The sequence below is a fragment of the Thunnus albacares genome, chromosome 5, assembly GCF_914725855.1.
Source record: "Thunnus albacares chromosome 5, fThuAlb1.1, whole genome shotgun sequence".
Classification (NCBI taxonomy): Eukaryota; Metazoa; Chordata; class Actinopteri; order Scombriformes; family Scombridae; genus Thunnus; species Thunnus albacares.
Genome location: NC_058110.1, coordinates 21,639,949 through 21,655,480, shown reverse-complemented (window position 1 = coordinate 21,655,480; position 15,532 = coordinate 21,639,949). Strand labels below are relative to the sequence as shown.

The 15,532-nt window shown below is 42.7% G+C and overlaps 1 long non-coding RNA gene across 1 annotated transcript in view; it reads right to left on the bottom strand.

Moving 5' to 3' along the window:
- Nucleotides 1–15,532, bottom strand: part of LOC122982159 — a 39,329-nt gene continuing 23,797 nt past the window's right edge. The window contains exons 3-4 of the long non-coding RNA XR_006403407.1: nt 2,434–2,512; nt 1–620 (exon numbers count right to left, since the gene is read on the bottom strand). This is a non-coding gene — a long non-coding RNA (uncharacterized LOC122982159). The remainder of the gene's footprint in view (nt 621–2,433; nt 2,513–15,532) is intronic.

The window sequence follows — 15,532 nt, the reverse complement described above, 5'->3', positions numbered from 1 at the left end:
CTCCCTCGCTGGCCGTGTTCCCTCCCTCGGGGGACACCCCTGCGTCAGTCCACATTAACATCCATCAGAGCATGGTGCTCTAGAGGGGGACGAGCCTCTGTCCCACTGAGTCGCAACATACATGCATGAATACATGTACAGTAAGCGCAGGCAAACCCACATACACACTAAATACAGCGTGCAAGCCAAGTGCACACGCAGGAACACGCATTGTGTAGCAGCAGCTACGAACCAACACTCCTCATAGTTATGAGTCACAGACTTAAAGCGTCTCTGTCAGCTGTTTCCGCCTTGAGCTACACCAAAATTGAGTTTTGTTTATATACTACATTCAAATTGGACTTGTTTCCAGAGAGCCCTCCAATGTTTGAGTTACACAAGTGCAGCTGTCCCCTACTTGATCAGTAGGCGTATATGAACAAGTTTGAACAAGCATTTGAAGACTGCCGCAAAACAGACGGAGGAGAAAGGAGACGGAGATGAAGAGAAAGTTTCTCTGAGTGAAGGCTGAGATGGTGCGTTGTGCTGATTCCTCTCCTCTTTGTGTGAAGTTTTGGGCTGTCTGCTCCCTCTCGTTATCTCTCCTCGCTCGCAGAATGGGAGGGGAGCTGAGACTCGGGCTGGATGAGAGAGGCATATCATTAACCAAGAGTGTTTCTACAACAAAGCGCAGACTCCATCAAATCCCACTCATTCCCACACACTGGTGTCACACTCATCATTCTCCTGCACTGAACTGCTGTGTGAAAAGATGCCCTCATTTGTCGAAGGCACACATCATTTTTCTTGTCAGAAGGCCTAATAGAAATTCCTTTAATATTTTCCTCGCTCAAATCTTTGAGAATTTTGAGATACTAATGCTCATATCTAAAATTGGATTATATTTGTTAGGGCTTGACTGATGTGTGTGTGTGTGTGTGTGTGTGTGTGTGTGTGTCTGTGCGTGGGTGTGTTGTGTGCATGTGAAAGCGCTTTTACATGGATTCTCATTTGAGGGTTTCGCTGTAGCCATGCAGAGGGATGCAGATTCACCACGCTGACCTAGATTCCAAAATAAGGCGCATGAAATGGTAGATGTTGCCCATGTCAGCACACACACACACACTCACACATTACAGACAAAAAAATTAAAACATATTACCTTGTGTCTCACCCTAATGTGTGTTACAAGATCTCTCTTTTCCATTCATCACTACTTACTTCGGAAGATCCAGCTACTGATTCAATCCATTCACACCAAATCTTACACACATCTGTAATTCCTCCCTCTTTTCTCAGTTCAGAGCTTTCCCCTCCTTCTCTCTCATCTTGGAATCTAACATCAAACCGAAATGTTAAAATGCAAATTCATGTTCCCAGCTAGCTCAGTTCACACAAACTTATAATTGGATTCTGACTATTAATATAAAAGCTTTCTTCATCCTCATCATTCGATCTCGTATTAGCCTTTCTGCGATACACACGAATCGGCAGTATTCCAAGATAAGAAAGACAGAGGAGGACAGAGAGGACAGTCGTTCTCATTAGCATGGAAAAGTGTCTCGTTGAATCATGAAGTAGGTCCAAACCAAGGTAGCAGAGTTAGGAACGAGTTAGGAATTCATTAGCAACATAATGAAAGTGTGCACATCTGCCTGGTTAACGTGAGGTCTGTGGGTTTTCCTCTTGACACTCTCTTCCACACGGTTACATTAACTCTCTTCTCTTTTTTCCCCCCTCTTCCCATTAGCAGCTACATTCAAGCCAACCTGTGAATGTTTTTGAGGCGGATGGGAGATGTGACACTCAGAGGGGCAGAGGGGGTGAAGCTCTCTGTGACTGGAGGCTAACTAGCATGTTCATCATCGCGGCTACCAAAAGACAGAAAGAGAAAATAGAAACAGACGCAGAAAACAGGCATGCAACGTTTGGGAAAGAGACAGACGGCCTGAGAGAGCACCAGATGCTGTGTGGGAGGGTTATTTAATTGATGATATCACACCTCTCTTTCCCTCTTTCTCTCCCTCTTGTTCTCCCTCTTTTCTTCCTCTAACACACACACACGTGCACACTCGCAAATACACACACACATTAACATTCATGCACACCGTATTTGCCCTGTCACCTCCTTATCCTTGCATGACACACCGCCCACACTTCTCCCTGCTCCGTCCTGCCTACCTTGGGCTCCCCAGGGATTTGCGAGGCCTGTGGCTTGTGTGAACCCGCAACAACACACTTGAATCACTCAATAATGTGGTACACGTCTCATCTAAAGTTATGATTAGGAAAAGGAGTCTTGCTTGTAAATGAGAAGAAAGCATACAAAAGGAGGAAAAACATCTCAATTATATGTTTTCTCTGCTCTATGTGTTAAGTTATTTGAAATTGTGTAACAACATCCTTTTAGTTTCAAGCGTGAAAACAACATCACCATGGCTTAATGTTACTCACAGTTTCTGCTTTCTTTGCTTCTTTTACTTCTTGCTTCTCTGCATGCAGGTAGAAACTGTTCCACATGCTTCTTGCCAAACTAGAAAAGCCCCAGAAAACGAGTCTCATTAATTAGCTTCTCATTTGTAAATGCAAATGAGCTTAATTAAAAAATAGACTCTCCTTTTGCGGGCTTCAAAGGGAGACAGTGAGGCCTAATCAGGAGGTTTGTTCAGCTGTGGCACTAATGAGACATATTTGGCCTAACGAGGGAGCGATGCCCTAATTTGTTTATGCTAATGATATGAAACAGTGCTTGTCCTTTTGGTGTATCTGGGAAGGGATCAGTCACACACACGCCTCTGTGCGATGTACCTTCAGGGTTTCGTTCAGCGTTGGCGAGGTGGTGCAGCGGCCTCGCTGAATTGTTTCAGTAGGTTAATTGGTTTAATTAGCCTAATAGAGATCATTGAGGCGACGACTCAATGTCAAGGCATATGTGGGTTTCTGAGGCATTTTCCATGCAAATATTGTGCAATGAAAATGAATGAGGAAAATAAACTTAACTCAGTTGACCTTTTTACTTTAAATATTCCTGGAGAAGCAATAAACAAAACAAAGCAGGTCCAGGTCAAGTCTCTGGTCTAACAGCTAAAAGGATAATTGTGGTTTATCACAAAGTGGGTCTTGTTTTTGCAGTTTTAGCCATCATTTCTATAACTAATAATAACTTTGTACACACTGTGTTATTTGCTAAGATCTGAGAGCACAACAACCTCACTAAAAATAAGTCTGAGCAAAAAACAAACAAACAAGAGCAGTTAGGTTAAATTTTAAAGCTGCACTAACCAGTTTTTTATGTTAACAATGGTGCAAATTACTATATGTAATGGGAAAGGGGTCACTTGTAGTGACAAAACCATTACAGACTTTGCAGTTCCCTTCAGCTCTACAAAACTATTTAGTATGTTAAGATCATTGTTTTGGTTATCTGGCCCACATGTCCACTCTTATCAGCTTCATTTCTAACAGTAGCAGGAAGCTGTTTTCAGAGTAAAAGATCTGATAAACCACGAAAGCACGAAACTGCAGACACAGTTAGCAACTTGCTGGTGAACATAGTTGGATCTTTTAGCAGCTAATGAGCCAGATATTTCTCTCAGGAGAAGATGGAGACCAAAACAGAGCTGAAACGGGAGTGAATGTTGGACTGACATTCGTCAAGTGGCCATGAACACAATTCCAAATGAACGAGTTGCTCTGTGTTAACAAGCAACTGTTTACTAACTTGTTCACTGCAGCAACTTTATAAGGTCATAATTTTTCAATGTTACATTTACAGCTTGTTCTGCTGCCCCAAGTGGCCCAAAAAAATCGATTAATGCAGCTTTAAACAAACCTCAAGATTAGCCAAACTTCTCTGTAAAAGAAAACAAATAAAAAATTAAAAAATAAAATTATTACCCAAACTGTCAACTGAAAACATTTATCCTTCCTCTACAATGAGGTGTCACAGGTATTTCAGGTGTGATCACTAGATTTTTATGTTTAGAGTACCAGATCGTCTGACTGCTTGAGTTTCTTGCCCCCCATGTCGCTGTGTTCCTAGATCTCAACAACTGTGTTAATTACAATCTTATAAAAGAAAAGAAGGGGAAAAACAACAAAAATAAGACTCAAGTAGTAATGAACAGGAATTATTATTTAAGGCGACACAGCTTTAACCCTGTGTAGATGGATTCAAAAATGTGAGTGCTTGTGATTTTTCTGAAGTCACATGCATCTTGTGACTTGTATTTAGATATATGTGGGTGTACATGTGCTTGTGTGCATATTGTATGTGCATACATGTGCATGTGTGTGTGAGTGACAGGGTTCTCTCCGCTATTTTGTTCACCGTTGAGTGAGTGTGAGGCCGAGTGAGACGGCAGCATGGCTGGCCCTCACTGATAACTAGGCGCAGGCAGAGCCCTGTGTTTCTATTCAAAACACACACTCACGCACACATACATGCGCTCACACACAAATAACACATTAATTAATCCAAAAATGGAAGGGGAATAGAAAAAAACACTGTCTCCACTTTTAATTGGACTGACTGTCGTCCAACCATAAAGGGAAAACAAGCTCAATCATTCTCCTCCATCTTGTCGCTTGTTGAATTATTGATAGACGGCGCAAACTGCACTCGAAAATGAAATAGGGAAGGGGCACTGGGCTCGAGTGTGTTTGAACGTAGTGATAAAATTTGATTATTCATGTGTGATGCATGCTGTGTGGATTCTTGTAACAGAGTGAGGAGGAGGAGTACTGAGTTTCTCCATGGTGACTGTAGAGAAACTGTATGTGCCAGACAAGCCAGCTGGTATCTTGTTGTCCAAGTACACAATGCTCTAGCAAAAGAAAGTAAGAAAAAAGAAATAAGAACTGATGTAGATGAGGTAGTTAGTGAGTAGACATTGATTATTCAGTCATACGTAAACCATTGTGTGAATGCTGATCTACAAACCAGTGCACATTACCTTTCTGACCCACTCCATTTCTGCTCCATACAAACAGAATATCTGCCCCGTATAAACTCACGCAATATACTGTAATCATCTCTTCTTCATGTAATCATTTTCTGCACACTGAATTTGATCAGATTGGCTTGTTTCCTAACAGCCACTCTGGGATCTTTTTAAAAGATTTTGGCATGTGAGTTTTCTATTTGTCAAGATATTTGCCTTCTCAGTGACGGGAACCAATGGGGTCTTTCTTCAGTTTAACTGAACTGTAACGCCTCTTTAAAACCAACATGTAGTTAAAGCCTGTTTAGAATTGGCAACAAATTATATTATACAGGTGATCTTGTATCACCTGTATAATGGTATTAGACATGCATTTAAACTCCCATTATTGATAATAATAGCCACATAAAATGAATAAATTCATACTGTTTCATGGACTTTTTACTGTATAGCACCTTCATAGAAAGACATTTTTTGTCCTCTAATGTTTTGATACTTCAACCAGATAATGAGAATGGGGTTATCTCTGAATAGGCTTCTATGCTTTGACAGTGACAAAACATGTTCAACTTAAACTTCTAGAGGCCAAATAGAGACCTTGAAATATTCCCCTCATCAATTAATCTCCATTCAATGACACACTGCTTTACTAAGCCAACCATTCAGCCTCCTCTGGCTGCTATAATTGTCCCAGTTAATTGCTTTTCAACTCTCTTTGATTACAAGGTCGGCCCTGAATGGCTGGTGTACATGGCTCAAAGTTGGGTGCTGCTCGCTCTTCCCTCGGCCCTCCTCCCTCTCCATCCACTTCCTTATGGTCCCCCTCCCTTTCATCACAACAGATCACACCTCTCTTCTCCTCTTCTCTCCTCTCCTCTCCTCTCCTCTCCTCTCCTCTTCTCTCCTCTCCCACCTTTCCCTGACCCTACAACCCGAGTAATCAGTGTCGTCCGATGTGTGATTTTCATGAACCTATTCATCACAGTGATATAAGTATAAAATGTGTCCGTTAACTTTGATATAGAGATATAACCTGTCCACTCCGAGGTTGCCCAAAGTAGAGCAGTATAAATGAACCCTGAGTTGCATATCTGTAATACAGTAATACCTCCTACAAGCACAAGAGTAGAGCTGCAACAATTAGTTGATTAATCAATTAGTTGATCGAAGGATCATTAATCTGCAACTATTACTGGAGAGTAATTTTCCAAGCAGAAATGATAAACATTTGATGGTTCCGGGTTCTCAAATGTGAGAATTAGCTGCATTTCTTGGTCTTATGTGATATTAAATTGAATATATTGGGATTATGGACTGTTGATCAGACAAAACAAGGCCTTTAATTATGTCATCTTGTGCTTTAGCATATTGTGATGGGCATCATTTATAGACCATACAGTTAGTTGATTAATCAAGAAAATAATCAGCATATTATTCAATAATAAATATAATGCTTAGTTGCAGCCTTACACAAGAGAATTTAAATACAAATATATGATCTGTAAACAGAGTTTCAATGGCTCTGCGTATCAAAAATGATAGTTTATTATAGTCAATTTTTAGAATAAGCAAACTGTGCATAGGAAAATGTGGAGAAATAAAGATATATTGCTATTGGCTCTTGAAAAGAGCGGAGCACAAATGTCCCTGACAATTTATGAGGCGTTGAGGTTGGTTAAGGAAGCAGAGTCCATGATTGGAAAGCGATGGAGGTTGGTGTATGGATGTGTGTGTGTGTGTGTGTGTGTGTGTGTGTTGCTCCTGCGTCTTTCTCCTCTCCCTCCACAGCTCACACGGAGGCGACAGAGTCCCTCTCATTACTAAACAGCACAGCCCCCAAACAAAGGCTCACGCACCGACAGTGTCGCGTGTTCAATACCGATAACTAGTGTGGCCTCTCATCTGAATTAGCATGCCGTATAGGCCTTGACACATATTCACACCAACACACACACACACACACACACACACACACACACACATAGGCATGCATTGAAGTCCAAACAGACAGGAAAACACCACATACATGCACACACGTTCAAAGGCACACCCTTATGTGCAATTGTTCAGCTCTACACATACACACACACACTCATCGAACAGATAGCGATTACCGGATTACTCTGCAGCGGCAACTCGAATATGCATTCAAGCTTTGCGTCGTCAGCACTGGCTTTTGTTCTCCATGTGGAGAAGAGCCGCACAAAGCCTTCCGACATCAAAGCCGCAGAACAACAGGAATAGCAACTTGCAAAATACTAACTGTGGTTCTGAGGGACGCCGGCGGGTTGCTGCACAGAAGAACCATGCAAATAAGCAACACAGCGTTATTTCTGCTCCACTTGAATGTAGCTTTCTCTTCATCTGGCCTTGTGCATGTTTCACACCTGGCTGGTTAAATGTGCCACTGGGCCTGGAGATGCCTGCTGAGGGGTGAACGGCAATGAGGCACTCAAACAGACACACATGTACCGGGCTGACCTTTGCTCTTTTAAGTTCATTTCAGACTAGATCCTCATATTGCAAAGTGTAGTAAAATGCAGCGTAAGATCATCAGAAAATAGCATCTTTAAAATAAGTCAATTGTGGAGCTCAGTGCTATAGCTAAATAAATACCTCTCTCCTTTTGTGGAGACCATGTGGTAAAAGCCGGCTACAGACATGTTACCACCTGTTGTGACAAATATCTGCAATCTCCCTGTCTCTCTGTCACACACAATCACAATGGCTTGTTTATCCTGCTGTCATATTGCTTTGATGCAATGTCGCATTCTGCTGTGATTGGGCCAATGCTCCTTACATATAGCTGGGTGCAATAACAGCAGGGAGTAAAATAGGGGGCTTTTAAAACATGTTATGTCCCTGTGCATGCAGCCATACACATCAATAATTGCATATTTCTAGTGAGCACAGACGATTTCGCCCCTATACACTGCATGCTATCGATATTTCAAAGGACACTTCAACGCAGGTGGCAGTGACCCGTTTTGCAAATCAGTTCAGTGTTGAGGAATATTTACCGAACAGGCAGATAGCATGTCATTTCTCATGCTGATAATGAGGGGGAAATGTGAGGGAAGAAAACATAGAAGGGGAGCGGAGGAAGAAAAGTGAGTGAGAGGTGGAGAGCAGGAAGGGAAGCCTAAAATATGCATGTCATCATGTGGATGACTGATAGCTTTCTGTGAAAGCTTCTCTTGATGCGCGCGTGTGAGGCAGGTCTCTAATTGAGCTCTGCTGCCAATCAAGTGCTCATAGTGTGTGTGTGTTTACTTGCAGTGTAACATTTCCCTGCTGAAGCACTGAACGAACACACACACACACACACACATACACACACAACTCTGTGTCTTTGATCATCTGAGTGAGACTGTTCTCTCCATGTTCTAATTAGCTTGGTGTTAAATGTGAGAGACAAGAGAGTTCAAGCAGCAAACCCAACAGATGATCACTGCATGGTGAGGATGTAACCATCACCTCTAAACTATCAATGCTAGTCTGTGGGACCAACAATCTATCAGCACTTATGTTACTACAAAGTGATACAGTGTTTTTTTCTGTCATCTCTGAGTTTTCTTAGTACCTTGTGCATATATGCTGGTACTTTAAAGGTGCAGTGTGTAGAATTTAGTGGCATTTAGTTAAATGGACCTGGCAGAAATTAAATATAATATTCATAAGTATGTTTTAATTAGTGTATAATCACCTGAAAATAAGAATCATTGTGTTTTCGTTAGAATGAGCCCTTTATATCTACAGAGGGAGTGGGTCCTCTTCCACGGGGCCCGCCATGTTACACCACCATGTTTCTACAGTAGCCCAGAACAGACAAACCAAACACTGGCTTTAGAGAGGGCCTTTCGCGTTTTTTCCAACTTCCGTAGACACCGTGGGTTCTCCTACAGTCTTGGAAGAGGAGGGGGAGGGGTATTTAGTTGGTTGCAATCTGCAACCTCACCACTAGATGCCACTAAATCTTATACACTGGTCCGTTAAGGCATCATCAAAATAGCCTAATAGATGGAGACAAGCACACTCTGGATAAAGTAAGAAAACAATTAAAGAAACTCTGAATGGTTTGTCACTTTCAGACTGTAAAATTTAATTCACATAACTAACTACAGTAACCATTTTATGTGGATTTATGTATTTTAGCTAATAAAAAAACACCAGAAACATAAAAACAAGTGAAGCGCATCGCACAAGCACAACCTCATAGCTCATAAGAGCTAGTTAGAAGTTAAATGTCAACAGTTAAGTCTCAAGGCCTTACATCCTCCTCTGTTGAGAGCTGTGAATATGATAGAACACATAGTGGAGACATTTATGTTTTCACTAAACCATAATCCTCTTAACCTCTATTTGAAAAAAAAGTTTTTCTTTTTGAATGACATACGACAGAATTATTCCTTTTTCTGTACCTGCAGACCTCTTCTGTTTTTCATCCTGCACTTCCTCCCTCTGCTGGTTCACAGTCTCAGCATATACAGACACAAGCAGTTCACACAGGAGTAATATCAGTGTCTCCCACCTCCCTGCCATTCCTTTATTTCCCCTCTTTTTCTTACTCTGTCTCTCTCTCTCTCTCTGTCTCTCCCTCATGAATAAACATCCCTTACATTCACTCAGTGCTGGCGTGAAATGGCCACACAGCCCCTGGCACACGCAGGAGTAATGCCGCAATCATTATTCCACTGCAGTGGTCCCACACAAGCATATTTCACCAATCATGTGGCTCTCTCCCCTGGCTTTTGTTTGGATGACTTAAACAAATGATGTGGCAGTGAGGAGGGCCTGCGTACCACAGCTCCCCCTGTTAACACGGCAACCGTTGACACGGACACAGCGAAATTTGCATAAGAGTACGCTTGAGTGGTACTGGCAATTCCAACAGGGGTCCAGAGATTTTTCCCTCTCTTTCTGTGAGAGGGTGGGGTTGAGGGTGGGGGTAAATGGGGCGGGTGGTGGTTTATTTTTGGTTCTCCCGCTTTTCTCCCTCCTTTCATCCTGTTCTCCCTCTCTCCTGCTCTCCTCTCCAACTGCCAACTCCTCTTTTCTCTGGGGTTTAGTGTTGAATTGGAAGTAATGAAAGATGCACACATGCCATGAGACTGACTGGGCATTCAGCAATAGAGATGGAGGAAGTCTATTTGGCAGTGCTGCTAAACACATGCAAGACAATGGTGGCATCTAAGAATCAGCCCAGTTACAAATGAGGTTGATAGTAAATGTCACATATACTTTTGTATATGCTGTTTGCTGTTTAGGAGACCTAATACTGAAGACTCAAACAGGCAGCTATCTGTGTGTGCATGAGTAAGAAGAAATAATTATTTTTAATTAAATACATCAGTAGTATGATTATATTGTAAGTCTTCATGCAGCAATCACTGGAGCATTTCAGAATAATGGCCGTGCTAAAGATGATGATGAGAAGATGAGTAAAACGTGGAGGATGTTCAATAAAGTCTGACATTTGAAGAGGGGGGATGACAACTACTGTGGCGATGAGAGCACTGATACATTTAACAAGGACAGCACTGCTGATGAAGGTGAGGAAGAGGAGGAAAATCATGATAATGCTTATTTCTGTTTTGGCTTTTTGTCGACGTTAATATCTGAAAATAGAACTAGGAGTGCTGCATTCAGAGAAGTTAATCAAGCAGCCCGAAGGGCCACTGCTCTGTCCTTTTATGTGCCTATCTCTCTGTGCATTTCCCCTATCTCTATCTCTTTCATTCCCCTTATCTCGCCCTTCTTTAATCACAGCATATCAATGTGACTGATACATCTAAGAGATCACTTTGTGAGAAAGTTCTATTTGAATTCCATGAATTCGCTCTCTCCTGACTTTCAGACTTCTCACAGTGAGAGAGCAGCTCACAGGAATACCAAACAATGAAAACAAGCAACAATATCTTCCCAAATGTTTATGTAATGCACGTGTGCTGCTCGGGGTGTGTGCATGTGTGTTTTAATGTGTGCGTATAGGCACCAGTGACTCTGCTGAGTCCTTAGGGTGGGTGTGGCACGCTGCCGTGCAAAGGTTGTCTCCATGGTGATAGATGTGGGGTCATCTCCATGACGATAGATCGGAGGGGGTGTTGGCCACCAAGGTCGTGGACCAAGGACAAGGCAAGAGTGATTGCAGCCACCCAGACAGGAAATCGAAGAGGAGCACTCCAAGGGGGGGTCGAGGAAAAAGGTGCAATTTCACAAGCCAAATTACTTCTGGGATGGAGGAGAGAAAAATATCACAGCAATAACGGCACCAGGGATGAGAGGAGGGAAGGAGAGGGAGGTGGTGGAGAGGCAGGGGGCAGCAGGAAGAAGGAAGGAGGAAGGAGGAAGGAGGAGGGAGGCCCCAAACAAAAGGAGCAGCTCAATTATCAAAGTCATCAAACATGTATGCTCACATAAGCAAACAGACTGACAGCCTATTAGCTTGATACCACACAAACTTTCCATCTTCGCATGACTAAGAGGAATTTTCACAAGTCTCTGCCAGAGTTCGGCTGTGATTTTCTGTGTGGTTTATCAAGCATGGTTTATTTCTGAGACTGATGCTGACTGTGACTAGAAAATATTGATTGGATTGTGCAACATGTTCCGCTGCAGCACTACTGATTTCTTTTTCTGTTCGCTCTCCTCGCTCCTCCTCCGCTCTCTGGCTATTCCACAACATTAGTATGTGGAACAACAGCACATCAGTAAATTGTTAACTAGAACAGGCACAGTGAATAAATGACGAAGACAACTTAAAATTTCTGCCTCGCTGGCTTGTTCTCCCCCTGCCCAGGGTTTCCCCCGTGCATTTTCTGTCTCACTCAGTATGCCCTCTATTCTTGTGTGTGTTTGTGCGTGTGTGTGCTCGTACACATTAGTGTCTGTGTCGGCAGGCTGAGTGCATTGAATCATTAAGTCCACAGTGCCACTGTGCCCATTGCCTCATTGCACCTAATTAAGCCCCTTTTGTTTCCTATCAATTAACATTGTAATTAAAACTAGTCGTGCTTCTGTTTACCCAGAGTCTGCTGATTCAGGGGGAAATAACTCACTAACAGTGATGTACAGGAATTCATCTAATAAATGCCTGCATCACACATGCATACAGTCTATACATGTACACATCAATACAAATACACACATGTTAAGAAACATACAGTACATGCGCACACATTCTCTGTTACACTTCTGCAACATTGAAGCTCAACTGGGCCTCTCAATTCACCAGAGAGTGTGATAGAACAAGGGGTGCTGATGGAGCTGGGAAATGAGAGCAGGATCCTTTGGCATGTGTGTGTCTATGTGTGTGTGTGTGTGTGTGTGCACGCATGAGTGAGTGTGAACCGCTGTTGAGTCGTTAACAGAACCAAGGGATTCACCTCCAGATAATCTCACACTAATCACCTAATCCTCTCTCCCTCAGGTGAACAGACGGGAAAAAGAGTACTTGACATCAAGTGGAAACAAGACAACATGAAACTCACTCATACACACACACACACACGCATGCACATAAACATACAGTATGTATTTATTATCAATTGAGTGCCACTCCACCCCGGGGTCTTTCCTGGAGACCAGCCTGGACCCAATGAATGTGGTGGTGAAGAGGAGAATATTGGTCAAACTGCTAGCCATCATGGACAACGCCTCTCATCTACTTCATGACACTATGACCATGGCAGAGGAGCAGGTTCAGCAACAGACTCATCCTGCCTTGGTGTACCACGGTGCAGCACAGGCTGTCCTTCTTGCCCACCGCCATCAGACTATAACTAACAGACAGACAAACACTATGCACCTGAACATTTGCTCTTTTGCACACCCAGCTCCTAAATAGCATTTGTATATTTCCACATTTGTATATTTCAATCTTGTAGAATGTATTGTTTATTTTTATTTATCATTATTCTTATACCTACCCTTATTGCTATTGCTGCTGTGACAAAGAAATCCCCCTTCTGTGGATTGATAAAGTACCAATCTACCTGCCTACCTACCTACTTACCTACCAACGCCGCCCCCCACCAGCCCCATCTTCCTCTACACGCCAATGTACATTTCACCAAAAAAAATATACACCCTATCCTCTTGTTTCCATGACAACTGACCGTAGAGCTGTGGGTATATGAGGCAGCAGGCGGCAGGCGAAATCACTGGAGTGAGAGGCGTACCAGTCTGTCACCTCAGCCTCCCCGGAGAAACAACACATAATACTGTACTACTGTACTCACATCTCTACTCTCTCATTCTCTTACTGCATCCGTTGCTCTAATTTACAAGAATACACAGATTTATCTCCCTCTACACACACATACGCCATCCTCCATGTTGCTGTAGCTCAGGACAGACAGCACTGGTGAATCAAGGGCTACAACACTGGACATTTGTGTGTAAAAGGTGTGATCTCCTTACTAAAACATAATCATTAACTGACACCCAAACAAACACTGCACATGCACTCTTGTCCCCTCCTTCCTCGCCTTTTCCTTTGCTGTCGGAGGTGACTGCTGCTGCTGCTGCTAGTGGAGGCCAACCTGTCCTTGGGTGCAGTAAAGGATTACAGCAGCACACACCATGTGACCTTAATTCCCCCCTGCCTGCTTCTGCCGCGCTCAGCCAATCAGGATCAGGGATGAGTCCAGCGTGTATATGTGTGTGTATGTTAGCATGTGCATATTTGTGAGTGGTGTCTTTACATTCAGACCGCCATGTTTGTCTGGAGTGTTTGAGTGTATCTGCACTAATAGATGGATTAGGTGGATAAAGGGGAATGCGAGGTTTTATTGTGTGTGCATTTGTGCATATGTGTGAGAGTGTGCGTGTGCCAGCTTGTGTTTTTAAAAGGGGGGGGGCTGATAGTGTGAATCAGCAGCAGCAGCAGCCGCCCCGGCACGTGTCGCACATTTAGACGACCTCATTCATCCCCAGCAACCCCAAAATCCCTCTGCTCCTTCCCCTCATCCACGAACAGACCTCAACCCCCACACAGCCGCCGCCGTCAGCAGGCTCAGCTGGTGGCTGAGGGAGGAGGAGGGGTGAACAGAGAGATGGATGGATTGGTGGATGGGTGGATGGATGGATGGATGGATGGATAGAGGGCAGGTGCTTTGAAGACTATTTAGTAAGCAGCCTTTTTATGTCATTGGTTGTTTTTTTTCTCAAAAGATAGAGCAGCAGAAGAGAAAGAGAGTTGTGATGAAAAACACTGATGGAAGATGGACAGTGTGTGCGTGTGTGTGTGTGTGTGTGTAGTGGGGGTAGAGGTCAATTTGTGTGTGTCGGGGGATGTCAATTAGATATGGAGATCAGACACAACATAAGCATTACATCAGGGGGAGTCGTCTGGCTGTTACGTCGGCTTGCAGCCGCCAGATAAGGCCTCTGAAGCTTTGTGTGTGCGTGTGTGTCTGTGTGCGTGTCTTTGTGTCTGTGACGCAGCAGACGTAACAGACGCAGCACCTTGCCTCATAAGACACCCGCAGTTGTTGGCGACCTTTGACCTTAACCAAACCTTGACCCCAGCAGAAGGCAACTGATTTACCCAACAAAGACAGATGACACAGCGGAGCCTGAAGCCAGGGGTAAACTCTGACCTCCAGCCCTCCAGTCCCGACCCAAACTCCATCTGAAGCCAAACACAACCTGCCCTGTCAACACATGCGCACACTTTTAGACAATGAAGCAGGAGGAACGCTTCACTCATCCATCAAAGCAGCAGAAAACCAATACCATCAAATAACATCCATATGCAAGTGAGGCCATTATTATTATGCTAATTGGTTCAGTTTGCTCATTGTTCATGGGCTGAAATCAGACAATTTATTTTGTCTTTAACAGCTGAGGTTTCATACATCACATCACAATTTTAACTGAAGTAAATGCATAAAATGTCATTTTGTTTCGCACTTTGGTCTTCAGTACATATGAGCTTTGGCAAATTTAAATTATTAGACAAAGTGTGATGATAAAATACTTTTATTAGTGTGTCTATTACTTTAAAAGAATCATGAAGTCAAATATTTAATTCAGTTCACAATTCAAAATACTTTATTCACTCCTCATTTGCACAAAAACACTCAAGCAATGTATTCACATGCATAAAAAACCGTAATAATACAAACTATGATAATGTAAAGGAAAAAGTTGAAATACACCAGAGTTAATGGCAGTGGCAAACAATGTGCAACACCACAAAGACACATTATGTCAAAAAATGCATTTGTCAATCTATACGTAAAGTAAACTGAGCACATATTTAAAACCAAACTTCCTCTTTGTGGTTTATATTCAGCGGGGCTGCAGCTAATGATAATTTTCATGGTTACTTGTTTAGTCAATAAAACATAAAAAAACAGCAACAAATGACAGCTCTAATAAACTAACAATCAAACGTATTCCTAAGTAGTCATAATGGACATGTTTGGTGTCTTATATAACTTTTTAAGGACCCGTTGTGTAGGAGATCTCTGTGTTTTGCCAGAAATTTTAGAACTGAGGTTAATTACATGTTGCAATCTGGGAATGTAAACCAGCAAATAAATTAAAAAGTTAAAGTGCTTTCAATGAACTAGGTATAAAATATGCAGATTTGTACAGAAAAC